Source organism: Pteropus medius, unplaced genomic scaffold, assembly GCF_902729225.1.
Source record: "Pteropus medius unplaced genomic scaffold, Ma_sr-lr_union100, whole genome shotgun sequence".
Lineage (NCBI taxonomy): Eukaryota > Metazoa > Chordata > Mammalia > Chiroptera > Pteropodidae > Pteropus > Pteropus medius.
Genome location: NW_024352785.1, coordinates 10,890,894 through 10,913,274, shown reverse-complemented (window position 1 = coordinate 10,913,274; position 22,381 = coordinate 10,890,894). Strand labels below are relative to the sequence as shown.

At 36.6% G+C, this 22,381-nt stretch overlaps 1 long non-coding RNA gene across 1 annotated transcript in view; it reads right to left on the bottom strand.

Moving 5' to 3' along the window:
- Positions 1–12,307: 12,307 nt before the first annotated feature.
- Positions 12,308–22,381, bottom strand: part of LOC120590855 (uncharacterized) — a 48,833-nt gene continuing 38,759 nt past the window's right edge. The window contains exon 4 of the long non-coding RNA XR_005649784.1: positions 12,308–12,763. This is a non-coding gene — a long non-coding RNA (uncharacterized LOC120590855). The remainder of the gene's footprint in view (positions 12,764–22,381) is intronic.

The following is a 22,381-nucleotide window of genomic DNA, read 5'->3' as shown; positions in this document are numbered from 1 at the left end:
GTTCAAATTTTAGCCATTCTCCTAAGAAATATGGCCCATGGTTTTCTTCCCAGCAGGACATGGACAATTAATTCCATTTCCAGTAGAATGCTTCAGCGACGACAATCTCGTTGCCTGAAGTACTGCCTTCTAGCCATCCATCCACCTTTTATTCTGCCCACTCCCTCTTTCACATCATGGATGTTGTGCCGACCGTGTGTCAAGTACCGATGACATATTATTCTGCACGTATGTGTTTTCATGTCTTTTTCATATGTGTTTGTCACATGTTCCAAGTAAGGAGTAAATAACTTAAAGACCTGATTTGTGGCTCCTCTCTCTTCCTCAGTCATCGTTCCTTCTGGCCCTACTTCCTACTCCAGTCACTCCCTGCACACACGCCTACCATCATCACCACCAACGGCCCCACACAGCATAATTCCTACCTAGAAGAGGAAAAGCGATGTGTTTTAAACCGAGTTGCAGATAAAGGAGGAAAGGAGTGGACTAAAAGATCACTTCCTTTTTTTCTAAATAGAAAATATCAGGCCCCCTATTCTCACCTTCCCGCTGATTCTAGACTATGATTTCTGTTGTATTTTTACCATGAAATTCAGTTTTCAGTAATTGTGATTAAATTCAGGCTTATCTCTTGGCAAGCTATCCTTCTTTATTTGATAAATCACAAAACGTTTCTCCTAAATATTGGCCAAGCTGAGTTTACCAGTCTTGGAAAAGAAAGGTACATTCTCCATCACAGGAAATGAGGTTCGTGAGGGGTTTCAGGATCACCCCGTCCAACACCTGCCAAGGTACAAAACCTTGCCATGGTTTTATGCAAGCACAAGTGAGGGCCAGGGGTAAGTTCAAGGCGCTGATCAACAAACCTGAACTGGCAGTTGATTTTAATTTGACACAAACCAGATCTCAGGCACTGAAAGCTATTTAACTTAATTACTCTTCCAGTATGAAGCAAAATGGGAAACTGAGCGCTATAATCAGTGCCAGAGTTCTTGACTAATCTGATTGTTAAAGCTGGAAAAGTAATCAGTTATGGTGGGGGGAAGGGTGTTACTTGGTTTCCTTCCTACTAACTTGGTTGTTATTCTGAGGAATGCATTTAATTATAGAGAGAACTCAGTTATTTACTTTCTAGTAGCTGGCTCTTTTTTGGTTATTCCTACCGGGGCCTTTCCTTTGCTGAAAAACAGAGCCTGTTTACAACTAAGCCACATCTTCTGGCTTTATTTCAGGGCTTTCTCCCACACCAAAGGAAAGCAAGGTAGTGTGATGCAAATACTCCACAGTAGGCTACCTTTGCCAACCAGGGACCTATTTTCAACTGCATGCAAACTAGAACTCTCCAAAGACCTGTGAACTGTAAATAACTCAGGCTGTGAAAGGGGTCAGCTTGGTTTAATTTAGAGTTCCACAGAGCTTTTCTATAGAAATTCAAACACCGGTGAACAAAACCCTCCGGGGCCTTTAAAAAAAAAAATTCCAGGGCCAGCACCTCTATTTACTCTTTAGACTCCTGCCTGTCTGGTGGAGGTCTGCTCTTAAAAGCTAATCAGTTCTTCTACGGTCACTGCTGTGGCTCCCCAAGGCAGGCTGCCTCCTCAGCACAACCCCTGCATTGAGCTGCTCGACTACAGTGCTGACTGGGAAACCGGTAGAAGCATTTACAGAAAAAGCAACGCTGAGGTTAATGCTGAGGTCAGGACGAGGCTGGGGACCTGCAGAGGAGGACTGGGCTGAGCTGAGCCCACCTCACCCGTCAGTCACCCTACAAAGCTCACTTCGCAGTGGAGGATAACTCCCAGTCTTGTCCCATCTCACAGCTGTACACCAGAGTCACCTGAGAAATATCTTCATTGCCTTCTTCTCTCATAAACTATATCTTCAATTCTACAGTGGCCAGAAAAGTCAAAAGGAATACTGAGCATCTTTACTCTCCATCTGTTGCTTCTTCAGAAATCGTTGATGGGGAGATCCAGAATCCCAAAGTATCCCAAAGGAAAGTGGTCCAAATGGATAGATGTCGGGACCAGAAAGGTTCCAAGGACACTGTATCCTACTAAAGTCTCCTCAAGCTGTAGGAAGGATTTTAAGTTCTGAACTCTCACTTTTGCTCTGCTCAAAAAATATCTTAAACTGTGGTAAAAAGATCTGAGTTAGCTCTTAGGAGGGACTTTTTTACAGCAAGAATGTGAAGCATGGAATACTAAATAAGATCTTAACATACTTTGCTCTGAAGATATTTAAGAGAGAGCAGAGATTTTGAATTTTTTTCCTGAGGTTATAAGAACAGTTCTTTGAACCAGATGACTTCTCAAAAGTGGCAAACTTTGCAAGATTTATTGGTAAAGACAGCTGCCTACTCTGGCAAGGCAAATGAAAAATATCCTGGCATACACCATAAAGCAAGTTAATACCCCATTATGATCACAACCTAGAACAGCTCTCCCATAAAAGAAAGTTAAACTCTTTGGTGTACATGGTTTAATTCCATGATCTTCCTTTATTGATTTATACTGCAAAGAGATACCCTGACAGGTTTCTGAGCATCAGTGCTGATTTACCCAGCCAGAGCAATAGGTCCTGTATAGTTCAAAAGTAGTGTAATCTTCTCCCTGATCAGGCATGTCTCTGCTGGGTTGACTTCAATCGTGGACAACTGAGCCTTTGTGGTAGGATATCAGAGGCCCTAGAAAGGCTGTCTGCATCAAACATCTGCTCTGTCCAACCACAAAATACTGCAGCACCAGATTTTTTAAAAGGTCCACCTTTGAACGAGTCTTTGGTTAAGACACTGTATCTGCAGTTATATGAATCTGTTACCTGACAAGGGAAATATTTAATCTGTGAGTATCTATCAATCTGTTTGCATGTATCCACACTTTGCAGAGATGGTGAATACCTACGCTACAGAGTTACCTGGGGGCTAAGAGAATTCAAAGCCCTGAGAGCACTAAACTGGGAATGTGGTGGATGCAGGAGGTCGGTGGGGGTGGGATGAGAGAGAGAAAGAGAAAGAACAAGAATACCAATGAGGAATAGGAAGACTGAAGACTGAGGGGGACTATGGATATGAGACGGCACTATAAAAGACAAACTTATGCCACGTTGTAGTTTTCTTTTGTTAAGGGTAGGTAGTCTTGCCCAGATGCACCCTGCTCTGTCATGCACTCACTTTGACTTTGACACTAGAAGATGAGGACTTGGACCTGAGGTGCTAGAAGACAAACCTGGACTGGCCACAAGAAAAGCTATAGCAGTGCAGGCACCTTGGCAGGGTAGAGAGGCAAGGTCAATCGTTTCTCTAAGGAGGATCACAGAAATCTGTCACCAGGGAGACTGAACAAAAAAGGAAGCTCCGAAAAGCAGCTGTTTTGTTACTATGAAATGCACAGCCCTGCACATATGATGCCTGAGCCAGCCCACACAAAAATGAGTGCACTGACAGGAATGTACACATATGTATGTATATATTTACAGTAATGCATTGAACAACTTGATAGTTATGCGTGCAATCAGCTGCCTCTTTTTCTTATAAAGAACAAAAGAATACATACAATGAAAATTTTAAAAGCTGAGTTCTAAATCACTTCTGGAAACATCTAATCTCAGTATTTCCATGATTCCCTTCTCTTAATAAGTTCGACTTCCTTCGTCCTGTTTCACAGCCCCTGGATTTGATTTCTAGGTGGAAAGGCTGCCAAATGCCAACATTTGAGCTCTGTTTACCTTGGTCTCACTGTATTGGCATCCCACCACACTGGTGAGAGTCTGAGCCAAGGAGGGAAAACCAGAGACTCTGAGACCTGGCCCCATTTGCTTTACAGACCCCTAATGAGAGCTTGTAGAGCCTGCCCGCCATGAGCAAGTGAGTCATACTCACTCGGCGGTTAGCCGCGTGCCTGAATTAAGTAACCCTCTTGAGGACTCAAAGTGACTGAATGCCAGATCTCCATGCTTACATTTTATCCATGAGACTACTTTGGCTCTCAAGCCTAATCTCATTTGTAGCTTGATGTGAACCAGCTTCTTTCTTAAATGTTATTTATTTTAAACGTGCATCCCATTCCCAACTTCTTTCAATTGCAACAGTTATATACCGTTTGATACCTGTCACTGACTTTGCTTTCCCCCATTCTCACCCACTTTGCAGTTCCAGCTTACATGTTTGGCCCTTAAGCCAAAAGCACTGCCATTTCCAAGTAATTTCTTTTGATTTTAGATTCTCCTCCCTCTATAATAATGAGTTGATCTTACAGAATTCTTGACCACTACAAGATAGGTACTTTCCCATTTCCGTTCCTCTGCAAGTAAACAGAATAAACTAGAGGGGGAAGGCAAATCAAGATTATTTGGAAATGTAAAGGAAATGAAGTATGGCCAAGTGAGGTAACCTTAAGTAGAACAGAGTGGAACTGTTAGAGAGGAGAAAACGGGAATGAAGGAAAGTAATGAAATGTAGAGAAGAGTAATCAGCTAAGCCAATGAAAAGATTAGACCAAGGTAGAGAACATAAAAAGAAACATAAACAAAATCTTAGCCTAAGCAATAGTCGCTGCATTTATTTAGTCCTGGGAAGCCATCATTTACCTCAAGCAACCACAAAAAAAAAAAAAAAAAAAAGTGTGGAAATAAAAGACTTAGCTGAAAGGCTTGAGAGAAATAAAATTTCCTAAATGCCAAGAAAAAGAGGAAATGAATGGTCTAAAGTCCATCAGCGGGAAAATCCATGATGGATAAAGACTGGCAAAATGTTTGGATATGTTTCAGAGATGTAACAGTCATCCAAACTTTCACAAGACACAGCCTCTCTGCAAGGAACCCTTTGCAGTTCATCCATCACTCATTAAAAGTGCACCAAATGAGCCTTAAAGAGAGATAGATGACCTTTCATATTTTTTTCATGAATAATGTTAGGGATGGTGTCTTTTATCTTCACAGAACTGCTCAGGGCCTCATATAATTTTCAACCCTCTCTGCCCTTAACAGAGAATAAAGTGCAAAGCTCTATGGCAGGAGCACTGAGAATGCTAAGCATTCGTTTACTATTTAATTTTACCAGAGCACCAAGTCCTTACAAGTCGGTGTCTACTATAAAATCTATTTGGTAAGTCAGCATGTTGCTAAATTCTTATTTTAAGCTTTAGCACAGCTGTGGCACAGACATAAAAATATAACTTCTTAAACTGTAGGAGTAGAGACCATGCCCCTATTGAGAAATAGTTCAAGAGGCTAAGATTTTTTTCCCCTGCAGTATCAGAGTACTGTCAGTAAAATGAAATATCAGTTACTAAACAAGATTCTTGGAACTTGACAATGAATAAACGGAATTTTAAAAGTGGTGAAAGGGCATAACTCAGATGATTATGAAGCTCTGGACAATACAGTGCTACATGGATACTAAATATTAATACTGTAATGGAATTTGAAGTTAATTTCAAGTTCAGATCTAGAATTAGTTTAGGCTATATTTGAAATTCCCTTTCTGATTAGCTTTCACTAAAGTTCCTTTCTCTTCTTAATCTAAGCAAAAGAAAAAACTTAGAAAAGGTTTGATTGTGATTAGTTTTACTTTTAAACTGAAGGTGAAAAGTGAAGTCTGGACCTTAAAATTTCAAATTCCCATTATAACTGACCTTTGTCTTTTTATGCAGAGATAACATCTTCCTTCCACATCATTTGAGTGCTTATCTTCAGTTTATCAACATAAACGCATCTGTATTACTGAACTTGTTATGGCTGAGAAGATTCCATCCATAAACAAAGTATATATTTTTTTTGTCACTGACTCAGTAGTAAAAGACTGTTTTTGTCACACATACATTCTAGTAAGAGAAGATGAACAATAAACATATATATTATGCTAAGTAGTCCTAAGTACTAAGAAGAAAAATAAAGCAAAGTATGAAGAGATACAGAGAGAGATGAGAGATTGATTTTTTTTTTTTTAAGTGTAGTCAAGGAAGCCCTCTTTAATAAGGTCGTATATGAGCAGAGAAGTGAATAAAGAAAACTGGTCATGAATATATATAAGTGAAAAACATTTCAGAAAGAAGGACTGGTAAATGAAAAAGCTCTGAGGTAGAGGCATATGTGGCATAGGTTAGGAAATAGGAAGAAAGCTAGTGGGACCAGCTGGAGAAGACAGAGTGGAGAGGAGAGTGGAAGGAGAGAAATGAGAAAGATGGTGCAGGGCCATACTGTGTATGACTGTAGGTCATTATGAGAGGGCCTCAATGATAAGAATGCTATTTAGAAGAAAGACAAAGGAGAAAGCAGTCAGCAAGCCCTGGCAATCATGTAGGTAAATAAGGACGGAGACTTGCTCTGTGGCAGAGCTAGTAAGAGATAGTTGAATCCTAGAAACATTTCAAAGATAGAGCAGTCTGAACTTCCCAGTAGATTGAATGTGGGATGTGAGAGAAATAAACCAGTCATGAAACCTCTTTGGGTTTTGGTGAAAACAACTTGATAAATGGAGTTATCTTTTAATGAGATGGGCAATTTCATTCTACAAATTCAGATGGTCAAGGGATAGATGGCATTCTCCTCAATTTGTACACAATTCTCCTCTGGTATGGTTCCCCCTTTCAGCCATTTTCTTTCTCCTCCTTCGCCTTTCTTAACAAAGCCCACCCTTTAGGTAAAGACCAGAACTGACCTGGAGGAAGAGAAACACCTTATTCAGGCTGACTAAAAGTCAGAGAATCATGGGGATGAAGATGCTCTCCCTTACCCACATCTTTCTACTACCTCGGTAGAGCTTCCTTATCAGAACATGGAATTACACCTAAAAGAATTCCAAGACCTAGACTCTATTTAATGTATCTCTAGGGATACCCAAAGAAAAGAGAGAAGACAAAACCAAGGACACTAGGGACAATTTTAGCCTCTGGCACCACAGCTATAGCAAACAATAAACACAGCCTAACTCCTAGCCAGATTATGGCTGGCTTTCAATGAAAAATTACGAGACATGCTAAATGGCAAAAAAACACATTTTGAAGAGTCAAAGCTAGCATCAGAACCAGACTCAGATATGGCAGAGATTTCAAAATATACTACAAAGCTATAGTAACCAAAACAGCATGATACAGACATAAAAACATACATGTAGATCAATGGAACAAAAGAGAGGGCCCCGAAATAAACCCACACATTTATGATCAACTGATCCTCCACAAAGGTGCCAGAACATACAACTGAGGAAGGATAATCTCTTCAATAAATGGTGTTGAGAAAATTAGTTCTCCACATGCAGAAGAATGAAAGTGGACCATTATCTCACTTCAAATGCAAAAATCAATTCAAAATGGATTAAAGACTTAAATGTAAGACCTGAGACCATAATACTATTAGAATAAAACGGAGGAAAAGCTTCTTGACATTGGTCTGGGCAATGCTTTTTTAGATATGACCCCAAAAGCATAGGCAAAAATAGACAACTGGTGTTTTATCAAACTAAAAATCTTCTGCAAAGGAAACAATCAACAGAGTGTAGAGATAACCTATGGAATAAGAAAAAAATACTTACAAACCACCTATCTGGTAAGGGGTTCATAAGCCAAAATGTATAAGGAATTCAAACGACTCAATAGCAAGAAAACAAATAACCCAATTTAAAAAATGTGCAAAGGATCTGGATAGACATTTCTCCAAAGAGGACATACAGATGGCCAACAAATATATGAAAAGATGCTCAACATTACTGATCATCAGGGAAATGCTAATCAAAACATAATAAGATATCACTTCATACCTGTTAGAATGGCTATTATCAAAGAGACAAAAGATAAGTGTTAGTGAAGATGTGGAGAAAAGGGAACACTTGTACACTGTTGGTAGAAATGTAAACTAGCATAGCCATTATGGAAAATAGTATGAAGATTCCTCAAATAATTAAAAATAGAATTACCATATGATCCAGCAATCTCATTTCTGGATATTTATCTGAAAAAAATAAAATCAGTATCTCAAAGAGCTATGTGCACTCCCATGATCATTGTAGCATTATTCATAATAGCAAGATATGGAAACAAAGTGTCCATCATGGATGAATGGATAAAGAAGATGTTGTTTACTATGCATACAATGGAATATTATTCAGCCATGAGAAAGAAGGAAATTCTGCCATTTGCAACAGCATGGATGAACCTGGAGGACATTACTGAAGTGAAACAAGCCAGACAGAGAAAGACAAATACTGTATGATCTCAATAATATGTGGAATCTAAAAAACAAACAAACAAACAAAAAAGTTGAGCTCATAAAAGCAGACTGTAGAACAGTGGTTATCAGGGCCTGGGAAGTTGGAAGAAATGGGAAGATGTTGGTCACAGGGTACAAAGTTGCACTTAAGCAGGACGTATACATTTAGAGATTTAATGTACATGCATGATGACTATAATTATAATATGTATTGAACACTGGAAATATGCTAAGGAAATAGATTTCAGGTGTATTTATCACCAAAAAAAAAAATGGTAGCTAAATGAGGAGAGATGTTAATTAGCTGGACTGTAATAATCCTTTCACTGTATGTATATCAAATCATATTATACATCTTAAATGTATGTTTTTGGGTTTTTTTTGTTTGTTTTAAAAAAGAGAATAATGTGGAGAAGGTCACAGCTGAAACTAGACACATCGAGCATGGGAGACAAAGAGAGGGTGAATTTCAAGGTAATTTCAACAAAGTCAGTTCTCTGTCCCTTTGCAAAATCAGTAGGTCTCAGTGCAACAAGCATATAGGCTAGATGAAAAGGGAGTGTGTCTCATAAAGCAAAGAAAGGTGAATCACAGAAGAGTGAGAGAAAGCACAAGTACAGAGTCAACAGAAAGAGCACTGGAAATGCACCATTTTGAGGAAGTTTGAGAACAGGATTCTCCCCAACATAATACCTTACCTGTGGTGATCTGTAGCCATAGGCACTGACTAACACACCAGGATCAAAAATTTGGCCTTAAGGAAACAGTAGAGGGAAAGAGTAGCTGGTTTTCTGCACCAATAGCTCAAATGGAGTGTTTTAAAATAAACACTCCACTGTTAATATAATACAGATCCAAGGTAATAGATGCTGTTTCACTTATCTAATATTTGCAGATTGTTGGGTGATAAATTATTATTTGCTACCTCAGTACATCCTACGTAGTTAATTACATGAGTCAGTTGTGAAAACCTACCCTGCCTCAGATGTTAAGCAAAACTTTAGTGACGTTCGTATTGTCTGAAGTTCAGTGCTGCTGAAAAAGATCAATACAGAAACAGTCCTAACTACACTGCATGATTTGTTCTAACTCCACAATGGGGGTTACAGGTTTCCACTCCCCATAGATCACTTTCATTTAATATTTTTCTACCAAATTCAAACAGAAAATTGTATATAAATCAACTCCATTAGATAGCTGAGATCTAGAGATCTAGGACCATTGATTGGGTGAAGGGAAAAGCAACACATGTAATATAATTGCATTCCTGACTTTTAATATATAGAAGTCATTCCTTGGTTTAGCAAGAACATTACCATTTATAGGACAAAGGAATCTTTTCCTTAATAAGGAATAAGGTAGCAAGCATAGTGTAGCAGAACAATCTCTGGACTGGGAATTAGAAGACCTTTGTTCTAATTCAATCGACCACTCACAAACCATGTCATTGAGGAAGCTGCTCAGCCTGTTAGAGCCTCATTTTCTTTCTTCATAGGATTAAGATGATTATACCTGCTTTGTATATTTCATATTATAATCAACTGAAATAATGTATACAAAGATGTTTGGGAAACTATAAATTCTAACTGATATTTTTATATTTTGTAATACATTCTGGATCCAATTTTTTAAATTATGAAACCACAATGAATCTACAAGTTATTATTCAAGTTATTATTTTATATAGTTTTTCACACTGTGAACATAAGCCATGGCAAGATTCAATATATCACACGTGATTGGCAGATAAATTCTCCAGCATTTGGAATATAGTCATTTAAGCTGCATTTAAAGAAAACCATATTTTGAGGCATTTTTTTCCTTTCAAAGAAGACATCTAAAATGGCCTTAGAAAACACAGAAAGCAGGGAACAAATAGCGGTATAACAGTAGAAAAATCGTTTCAGATTTCTACTTCATAGGACTCTAATGTCATGTAGTGAAATCATAAGTAGTGAAAATATTTTCTCTAGCTATCTACACTGCTATAAAGACACAGTCAAATATATCTTTATCTTGTTTGATAGCACTTGGTAAATATTGTTCACTTAAAAGACACTATAAATTACTCACTGCCACATAGGAAAAAAAGTCAGCCTTTATAACTATGAGGTAATCAAAGGCTATATTAAAAACTTGGAGGACACAGTCATAAAATGTGATTTAACTGAGGATTTTATGATATGTTCATGAACAAGTAAATCATATTCTTTACGTTTATCTCTGAAAACTTTTGATTTCACAACCCATCACCCAGAAATGAGCAGCTATAACGAACCCCTAATACAGATACTCCATAAGCAGTCCACAAGTAATAAAAATGATAATGGATTCCCATGTTTTGGTGTCACTGAAGAGGCATTTTTTTAACTTTCTTTCCTTGATCAAATATCAGATCTGAAATCTTCAAGGGATAAAAAAAAAGGGGGGACAATGTCTGAAATAGTTTTGTTGTAAAGATAAAACCTGTTTATGTAAGACAATTCATTCTCAAAAAAATTGTCAAAAGTTATTCATGGAACCAAAGTTCAAACAAATCTTAATCTACCTAGGGTTCTAATATTAAATTTTAAAAAAGTAAGTTATCTGAGGAATATTCTAAAATAATTGTTGGCAAACTTTTTCCATAAAGAGCCAACTAGTAAATATTTTAGGCTGTGTGGGTCACATAATCTCTATCTCCACTACTGGCCTCCGGAATAACGGTGGTGTTATAGACTGCTCCCTAACTTCATGGTCTGTGGCCCCTAATTGGATGTATTAAAATTGGAGGAGGTCAGAGAAGGTGTTGTCTTTGAATACAGTTTGTGAAACTATCCAGGCTTCCTCAGGACTGACTCTGGCATAGTGCCAGCACTAGAGAAAGAGGGTGTAACTAAAAGGTCTTCCCAGAGAATTCTGAGATGCTCCTGGATTTAAAACCTCTTCCACTGGGCATTCTCGATATCCTCTAAATAAATAACAAAACAGAAGATAGTAGGGAGCTGGACAGAGTTTATAAGTTGATTGCTTTATTACTGTCCTCCTAAAAAGCCTTCCCTGGTCTGCTGTTACCTAAGTGATAAATCACATAAGTTTCACATTCTATATTCTCTGAAATCTAACCCCAAACCAGTTGTATTTCCTGCCGCTTCCTTCCACATTATCCCACTGGGTCCTATCCCAGTAGTCTGATTTAAGGTGTAGGGTGGGACTCTGGCATCAATATATTTTGAAAGCTTCTCAAATGATTCTACTATAGATCCAGGATAGATAAGCTCCTAATGTTTTATTTTATAGTCAAATAAGATCACTGTTTATTACATAAACCTACGGTAACATTGCATTTTTACCTTTAGAAATCCACATATTCTTCAAAGATCAGGAAGCCTTTCCTGATCACACTAGACCAGAAACAATGTCTATTTCTCTAGGATCCCACAGGATTTTATTTGCATCACTCCACAGTATTTTTCACATTCTACATCATAATATACTTAAGAAGCTACACTTTAAAATATTAGCTATGTGAATTACTCTGTGATTTTAGTAGCCAATTTTCTGTTTTCAAAGCTTTAAATAGTTCATCTATAAAATTTGAAAAAAAAATGGTTATCCTATAGGGTTATCATAAGGTTTAAATGACATTTCTGTGCTCCCCAACCTTCCTCATGTCATAGAACATAGAAAATGCTATTTTAACAGCTTACCGGTGAGGGATGCTTATGGCTAGAGGCTGTGGGCTCCATCTACCTACTCCAGGCCTTGCCCAACTGCTCCAGGAGTTAACAAGGTCAGTATCTGAACACATCTGTAATCATTCAAGAAATACTGATTGGCTGCCCATTGAAATCACATGGAGAGCATTAACTACTGATGCTTGAACATGCCCCCCAGAGATTATGACTTAATTTGTCTGGAGAACAGCCTGGAGCATTGGGGAGTTTTTAAAGCTACCCAAGTGACTCTCATGTCATTCAAGGGTGAGGACATCGATCACAAAAAAAAAAAAAAAAAAAATTGGATCAGAAACATCATTAAGTAAACTTCTAGGTTCTACATTTCTTGAGGGTGGAAAATATGTACTGTTCATTTCTATAGAACATTACCCAATCCGCAATCCTTACCAACACTGTACCTTTAATAGATGTTCAATAAATATTTTTGGAATTCGATTTAATTCAACAAAGAAATAAAATTTGAAATGTTGTGGAAGTCACTGGAGAAACCATTTCCCAACTGGGCCAAATATTATCTGAGTCGACTCAGGACTCCATCCCCACACAACACCTACCCTTTCTGTAAACAATATCGGTTCCCAGACTTACCGAAGCAGACCCATGTCGCCATATCTTCAGGATGTCATTGTTGTTTCCCGAGGGAGAGTAAGGTACTAAAACAAATACTGAAGAAAGAAAAAGTTCCATAAATCCAGAAATGTTTTCAGGACTAGTTCTTTAAATGCAGGAAAACTGAGCATCTTCAAGCCTAAAGAATGCATGCTTCTAAATTTCTGTTCTTGGGTTTCATGGTAAACAGGATTATCTCTTCTGGAATTTGCCTTCAATGTTTGGAAACTCTGAAATAGAGAAAAAAAAGAGACTTCTCAGTGATTCTGATTGTGATTACGGAAATTACTTAATGTAAGGGGCCAATCTTTATTAACTCACTAGAAATTCTAAAGCTTATAATTAAGGCCATTTATAGTCCAAAGAACCTGAATATATTTTCAAAGAGTATTTTCATGTAATATAATAGGTTCAACTAACCATCAGCCAACCTCACCAAGAATAAGAGAGAGGCAACTGATCCCAAATGAAGCATTCCACATCTTGTACAAAAGCCTGTAATGCATATTGGCAGGTTATATAAAAAAAAAAAAAAAAAATCAGTTTAAAATACTTAAACATTGCTCCTACACCTCCACCCTGTCTACCTTTACACACACACACACCTGTTATTTGTCTCATGCAGTTTGGTAAGCCTCCAGAGTACTTGGGTTTAAGTTGGACTCTGCTAGCTCTCATATAATATTAAACGTGCTGTTCAAACATGTTATCTGTGCGTACCTCAGTTTCCACACACACCCTTACAATGAGACTATAATATTACTAATGCCTTGTAAACCCTATTATGATTTCATGAATCTTTTTAGGAAAATAAAAGGGAAACTAGCATTTGGTGAGTGCTTGCTTTCAGAAGTTAATTATGTGGCTGCCACAAAGAAAAAAACATACCCAAACTAGTTTAACAAAAAAAAAAAAAAAACTTTTTAGACAGTATCAGATGCATTCAAAGGCAGGCATTAGAATGAGGCCTGATAAGACACTAGGTCCAAGAAGTGGACCTTCCAGAACCAACGGGATTCTTATTTGACTCCAGCTCACACAGGCTCTTGTTGCTGTTTCTCTTTGAGCATTGCCTTTTGTTTGTCCTATCTCTACCAAGTGGTAGTTTTCGAGCGCACATACTTCCCACTGAAAGATATGCATCTTTGGTAGAAGTTACACTGTGTGGTTGTATTTGCTATGTATTTTATTTAATAAAGTGAAGATTTTTAAATAATATAGCTATTTGATGGTTTTGTTTGGACATTCTAAGCCCTGTAAATAAATCTTGATTATTAATTTTTTTAAATGAGAATTAATTTTTAATGAGGATTATTGTAAAAGCTGATAATTCATAATTTACATGGTTTCTTTTCCTAAGCATAGACTTTGTGGGAACTAACAAATGTTCTGTGTTCAGGTAAAACAATAATAGCTCTACTTATCTAACACTACTACAGGCAAAGTACATCTATTGCACATCTCATTGAATCTTCAAAAAATACCAATAATGTAGCTACTATTATTATTCCCATTACCCATAAAAAAAAAGTTGAGGCTAAGAGAAGCACACTAACTTGCTCAGATCTCGTATTACATAGCAGCAGACCTAGCACTTAACTCAGGTCCAGTTGACTCCATAGCTCTTAACCGCTAAGCTCGGCAGCTTCCCAATCTTGGACCAATAAACACATGAGAATGAAATCTTAGCACATATAAATGATCACTAGTACAGATATATTTCAAATTTCACTTTCTTTTATATGTTAAATCTGTACCTAATATTTGGCATATATCCAAATAGAAATAACATTGTGCCAGAAGTTTTTTATTCAATACTTATTGCAGTCTATATTATATATCAAATACTGAGCTAAGTAATTTATATTTTAACTTTTTGTAGGCAGATTAGAGTCAACTGATTTTTTTTACAAGATTGTAACCTAATTTCCTAGGAAAAAATTAACAGACCTTTCAAAGGAAACAAATCTACTTTCTTTTTCTTTGTCTCTGATAAGAAAAGGGAGTAAAGTCTCAATTGTCAGCAGATGTTCCCAGCTTCCTCTGGTACAAATTATAAAGGACTATAACCCAGCCTTGGTCCTGCTGCAGAGTCATCTTAAGCTCTTACTTACCTGGTTTTTTTCTTCAGCAATCCTTAAATTAGGGATATGTAAATATTTTAAAGAAAGTAGGAAGACAACAAATACATGAACACATATGTAAAAAAGCAACCTAACTGAAATGTTGTCACATTTAAAGAAAAAGAAATGTTTCACCTATGCTTTAACTTAAGAAAAGTCCATTAAACTGGCATATATTTAATAAATATAATTTATAATAAATTCTATAAAACAGTTCTGTTAAGGTAAAATCAGAGAAAAGAGAAGAGGGAGTCAGAGAAAATAATACAATGGAAGAGCCTTAATAGAAATATAGAATAAAATATAAGAGAGAAAAATCACTGATATTTAGACACATTAAAATCGAAAATAAATACAGGTAGAGTGCCATAGGCAAATTAAAAGATAGAAAAGAGTAAAAAAAAAAAAAGGTGAATCAAGAGTTTCAGGAGCTTCAAATCGGTGTTATTCAGGATGTGGTCAGAGGAGCATAAAAATTGCCTGGAGCCCTTGTTAAAACACAGATTGTAGAACCCACCCAAAATCTACAAAGTCAGACTCTCTGAGGGCTTGGACACAGGAAGCTGTCATTGAAATAACCCTCAGCTGGTTCTCAGACACACTAATACTTAAGAAACACCACTTGAGAATCTACATAAGTGGATGCAGTGGTGCCAAAATTCAACTTCAGTTTTATCCAAAGCCCAAAGTCAAAACTCTTGATTACTTTAATAATATTTTTATTTTAAATAGGAATGAAGACTTCACTTTTTTAAAAATAGCATAAGTATATGAAGGCATAATAAAAATATTTTATTACTACCTAATTTTGAGAGTATTCTTTGTCATTTTTAACAGGGAAAATCCCACTTTGGGGATGGACGATGTGAAACATTAAATCTCATTTTAACAATTAAGATTATTTTCTAATCCTTTACAACAAGGAATCATATGTGAAATTTTATAGATAAGATGTCTATTTTTATGAATAAAATGTTCATAGGATTTATCGGATGTTCAGGCTCTGTTATTGACTCCCATAAATTAGGAATTTTTTAAATACTGAGTTTAAAAAGTCATGTTGCATTTTTGCAACTATTGTCATGGAGACTATCTTGGTTAATCCAATTGTCTTCTCTGATAGATTAGCCAAAAATTTCCTTTTCCTTGCCTCAAACAGTAAGATCTTAAAATCAAACTGATGTTTGGCAGATTTAGATATAGAAATCTGAACTTGAAATAAGACAATTTTGCCAATTTGATTAATCTTCCAATACTTTGCTTCCGCCTACATTCCATGTAGTTCCAGTGTCAGTTCATGTCTACAATTTCTTTGTGGTGTAAAGTGTTCAAACTCCTTCTCTTTATGTGCCCATGTTTATATCACTGTCTAGAATTTTCTTTTATTTGACATGAGAGGAAATGAATATTTTTAAAACCCTCAAAGTCCAATGGCTCAAAGCCCATGTTACAAAGCCAGCCAATTTCCACATATATTTAAAGTTCACAGATTTTTCCATTCTTAATATAGACTCATAAAAGAAAATTTCATCAATTGTAAATAGCATCATTTATCAAATTTATTGTTTCAGCAAGTCTGATTTCAGAATTTACCTGGCTGAATGACTTTCACATGGTTTCATTCTTCTGGCAAAAATTTATTTTTAAAACCTTTGTGCAAGATGAAGGTGCAAGAAATTGTATACAAAAAATATGTATATCGATTATACCTCAATAAAGCTCTTTTAAAAGAAGACAAACACAAAAAATAAAACAAAAACAAAAAAAGCTAAAGAGAAAAAGATTTGAGTGCAAGATACCCCAGCCAGCACACATTTGCTCTGCAAATTTATTTAGGCTGTGAAACAGGATGTGACAGAGACCTAACCCTTGTTTTCTTTACCAAGTCGCCTCCGCTTTTAGTTATAAAAAATACTGCAAATTATATATTCCAGCAACCTCACAAATTAATCAGAGCCCTTACAAAAATTAGAAATCAGTTCATATTTCACGCTCCCAGAGAACATCCAATTAATCACACAAAAGGATTTTTAATGTGCCTGCCATATCATTGCAACCAACACCTGCTCCCTCCTAAGTTTTCTGAGCACCTTTTACAGAAACAAGTTGTGTCTTAGAATTGACCTTAGCTTAATATATATTTGTATAATAAAAAAAAACAGTGCCATCAGCTCAGTATGTGTTTTGTGTCTTATATTTGCAATGACAGTAGTACGTATTTATAGTCAGCCTTTTAACAATGGAGAAAATATATTTATTACTGATATAATTAATTTCAGAATATTTCATGTCCCTTTCCTTCATCCTGAAAAATGAAACTTTGCCAACACATAAGGTTTTATTAACATTTCACTTCTTCGGGTGTCTTCATGTTGTCAGGGACCAAGCTCAGATCAATGATTTGCCCTCATGATTTGCAACCGATGGAATCCCCAAGGTTATGACTATGTACTGGCATCTGACTATCCTTTTCCACTCTAAAACCAGGATTTATAGTTATAGCAGAGGATAGATTCTCTTCATTCTAAGACAAATTTGTATGGCCTTCTAGAACTATGGAAAAATGTTTTTATCAGTCTCCCAAATGCTGGTCCAAGAACTGGTGCCTGATCAGCACCATCCATACCTAATGAGCCCCAGAGCTCTCTTTCCTAGCCCCCACCCCTAACTCCCACCACAGAGATTCCGCTTCAGCAGTTCTGAGGTAGGATGAAAGAATTTGGATTTTTAGAACACTTAGTGGCAAGCACTAAGAGGCAGCCAGTTTGGGGATCAATTGAACTAAGTAACCCTTAAAAGCCTTCAAAATCCTCTGACTCTCTAAATTCTCATCTTAATCATTCACAGTTACTGAAGAGAGCCTAGAAACAATCCAACATGTTCTACTGCAGACATTGGAAGGACCGCTCAGCTCCCAGCACACACGCAGTGGTAATGCTCTTGGATACAGGGTGAGATAGTTAGTGCCTGCGGGATGGGTTTGTGGCACTCTGTCATTCCTGCCTCCACAACTCTCCACTATTCCTCAGAAAGGAGCAGAAAGCCTGGAAACTACATTTCCCAGACTTCCACATCAGTGGGGCTCCAACTATATTCCATCAGGGTCAGGCAGTTATGCACAACTTGAAAGGATGAGAAAGAAAAGAAGCCACATTTCTCCAGCAGCAGTTCCTGCAGGTGTGTGAACATAGGCAGACTGGTGACTGAAATGTTTGCCAGCAACTTCCAGGAGCTGAAGATACCCAAGACCTCTGGTGGTGGCATTCCTGAGATTTCCTGAAAGCAACTTTCCTAGCCTATACCCTATCCCACTTCCCACACTCACAAAGGTTGTGTAAACTCTTACTCTCTGTATTAAATCTCTCCCTCCCTGAGTTTGAAGTTACCACTGTTTTCTTGACATGGCCATATCCGCCATGATTATACCCATTATCCTGCAGACTCTCTTAGAGCTAAAGATATTATTAACCCAGGAATTTTCACTCTGCACTGACAAGAGTTACAACCCAGCAAAGACAGAATCTCCTAGAAAATGCACAATTAAAATTCACAAAACCCAAAGCTCCAGTGGGAGAGTATACATGAATCAACTCATTGAAAATACACATGCTTTCCATTGTGGCCACAAGAGCAAAGGCAGTAAATCTCTCCCACAGGGGGCTGGTTGCTTTTCATATTTATAAAGTTCCAGGAAAGTTGGCTAATTCTGTCCTGGCACAAGGTGGACCCTAATACTACACCTCATCCCTCACACAGTGCACTTACGAGAGTCTTATGGGAGTCTGGGGCAACTTTAAGAAAAAAAGGTTTGACTCAAACAACACTAGAAATCTGAGCATCTCCAAATACTAAATTCTTCAAGGGTTTGGGAAAAAATTTATTTTAGCACCAGTTAACTTTAGAAATGTTAGATAACGACAGATGTAAATATATGGATTTTTCCCTTTCATTGGTCCGAGTTAATATATTTTATGTTTTCAAAAGCAACCCAGTTTCCAAAAAATGGGAGACAACCTGGAAAATAATTTAGATCAGCACTGTCCTATGGAATTTTCTGTGATGACGGAAATGTTCTATATCTGTGTTGTCCAAAACAGTAGCCCCTAATCACATGTGGCTGCTGAGCATTTGAAATAAAGAGAGTGCAATTGAAAAATAAATGTTTGATTCTATATAATTTTAATTAATGTAAATTAAAATTTTAAAAATCACATGTGGCTATTGTATTGGAGAGCACAGATTTTTCAATCTTATTTGGTATAGGTCTTACAATAATATAAAATGATATGTTTAATTCAATACATTTATGAAAAGAATAAAATTACATGAAAATGTAAAGTTCTTTATATAGATAGTCAATGATAAATTGATTGCTAGAGAAACCCAGTACATTATATTCGTAGCTGTATGTATCTTTCCAATTTAAAAATTAATTGAATTTTAATTGAATAAGTAGCAAATGAGAACACTCTTATAAATTCTTCAAACAATGCAGGTAAATATCAAGCTCCCCAACTCTCACTCCATCCACCAATTCCATTTGCCACATCCTCTGAAGATGAGCATATATACCTCAATCTTTTTCATGGCTGTGTAACATTCCTAAGTGTGAATGTTTTTAGCCTATTTGACCATTTTGAGCATTCTTCCCTTGCTAAAATCTTAGTTATTTAGGTTTTTTTTCCTATTAAAAAACAATATCACAATAAGCATTCCTATATATGAGTTCTTGTGTATACTTAAAATTTTAACAGATTGCAGAATTTTCCTTTATGATGAATACATAATTTATACACACTATTACCTCCTCTAATGTTATCAGAGGGTTTTTTTTGCCAATGTGATGAGCCAAAAAATAATCTTATTTAAATTTTTATTTTTCTATTTACTAATTTTTCTATTTTCTATTTACTTGCCATGTGCCTGATAATTTTCATCTTTTATGAATTGACTATTCACATCATTAATATCATTTTTTTTTTAAATCAGGAAAACACATACTAAAATAGAGCAAGACCAGGGCTGAATTATTTTTCCTGGGATATATAGTGCCTTGTATGTAGATCTCCATAAATAATTTTTGAATTAATTAATAAAACAGCCAACATCATGAAATCTTCTCAAAAAAAGGGGAAGATAAATTGAGTCCACATTTTTTTAAACATAAGTCCCATTTTTCAGAATATCAGGGGTAAACAGGTAAATGATAAGTTTATATCATTACCTCTAGAACTGCCCATTATTCCATTAGACAAATACATTTTTAAAATTCAACTGAATTTTCATTCCATAATTCCCTCAAGAAGTATTTCTGACAGAACTCTTATTCTAATTCCAAGTAATTTTTTCCTCTGGACCTTAATCTCCCTAACATCATAAAAAAATGAGAATGATGTTTAATTGATGTACATTTTATAAGTTGCAATGTTGATTGTCATAGCTAGTCGATTTGGACAATTCAAGCTAATTTCAATCACAAATACTCCCAAAGTATTTCCAACTCTACCTTACCAAAATTTGCTCTTCTGTTATAAGTACACTATATATATATAGATATATATAGATATATATAGATATATATAGATATATATATATATTTTTAGGATCTACATCTTCTCCTCCTCCTCCTCAATCCACATGGCATCTCTGAGGCTACTATAATCCCAGCCCTAAGGATGGGCTTAAAACCAAAAATTGGTCTGAACGGCCAAGTAGAACCAATTATATCTGTCTCCAGAACAATGTAAATCCAAAGTGACTAACAGCTATTTTGCTATGTGGTCTGAAAAACCTGCTTGAGCATGAAACCGATGCAAAGGAAGGCAGAGTCTAGAAATGAAGAGAGAAAGAGGTGGGACAGGGAAGGAGAGGACCAGGTCCTGATAGTGACATTTAACCCATTAGATCAAGTCACACTTGAAACCACATCTGCCCCTGGTATTTTCAGGTATCCTAACCAAAAAAAGTCCTTTTTTGCTTGACATCATTCGAATTAATGTTTGGGCACCTGCAATGGAAAAATTTTCAACTCACACACTTGGACAATAGGTATTTTTAGGGATCATTCTGAATTATCCAACATCTAGATTACCTGAGTTTTCCTCTGCCTCTCTGCTTGTTAAGGACATTTTCATAACTTGCATTTCTGTAGTTGGTAACGGCACCACTTCTTAAATGTGAAATATTTTTTCCACTTTATATTCTCTCATGGAAATAACTATGGAAGCTATATAGGTCTAATGCTATTATCCTTATTTTATTAATGAGAAAAATGGAGACGCAGATAAGCTAATGATATTCAAGGCCTGGGACAATATCCAAGACTTCCAACTCATTGCTCATTGTCTTTTTTTGTTTTAACCTATGTTTTTCTAACAAGACACTGAGGATGGTATCTGACGATGCCATTCTGGACATTTTCTGGCCTCACACAATGGAAACCTGCTTTCAGTTTATACTCTACATGAAGTCACTTTGCATGAAAACTCCTCCCAAAGTAATAGCACAGAGCAGAGATTATCACCAATCATAGTCAATATCAATTCTGCCAAATGACTCAGTAAAAAGACACTGGATACTGATATACAACCCATTACAGAAAGCAATCAAAGTCACTGTGGACCTCTAGCACTCTGCATTTTAAAAGAAACAGGGCAAACAGAGAAGTAGAGAAGTTAGGAACACAACCTGGAGTTAGACAAATTAGTGTTTGAATGTTTTGTGTCCATCGGCCTGTCATTTATGCTCTCTCTTTTATTCTCTCCACTTCCTCTGAGTTGGCTCAACCTTCCTAGGTTTTAGCAAGTGGCAGGGATGTGAGCCATCTAAGCAACTGCTCCGGCCTTGAGACGACCTACCAGAGAACATCAGGAAAATAAGGTTCTGTGTATCCCTGTCCTACGTAGCTTTCTTCCAGGCAGCAATGACATAACAACGTGCACTTACACAGTTTGTTATCTATCTAGACTTGTATTAGAGCCAGAGGAACAAGTAGTAACTCAGAAGCTATCTTGCCTAGAGACTCAGAGTAACTCTTTTATGCCTCATTCTTTATCTGCCACGCAAACCCCTCCCAATCTCCTCTCCAGGCTTTCATATGAGGTGAAACTATGGGTAAAAAATTAAGGCGGCTCTAAGTACCATCTGTATAGTTTGTGCTTTTTTTTTTTTCATTAGAATGTCATGTGTTTGGAGAAGGGTTCCCACTGGGAATCTGTTGTGGACCATGAACAGTCATTTCTTTGGGATCCTTTGCCTGATTTGCCTGAACCACAGATAGGTCAAACAAATCCTCCTCCACTCCTTATTTTGTTAGTTTCCCTACAAGGTTCTGGAGGTATAGACATTTCACACATCTTGCTTCTACTAACTCGGATATCTCCTCCCTCTCATAATACAGTGACTTTCTCTATAAATGAATGTCACTCATTCAAGAACCTGTCTTCTCTAAAACTTGATTTCGCCATCTACGAAATGATGGTATAAAGAAAAATTTGTGCTTAAGTGGTAAACTATGCATTATCTGGAAGATATTTCAACAGGAAACTATTTTTACAACTCTGTAAGTCATAAATAACTAATATTAATATAAAATATTTCTTGTCTGTAGACATGTAAATTCTGTCTAGTTAAGTAGAAGTTCAATTGACTTCTTTTGCTCTACTGTGGAAAAAAATGTTTTGCTTACATTTGTACATTCATTTCAATTGTTCTGATCTACAAATG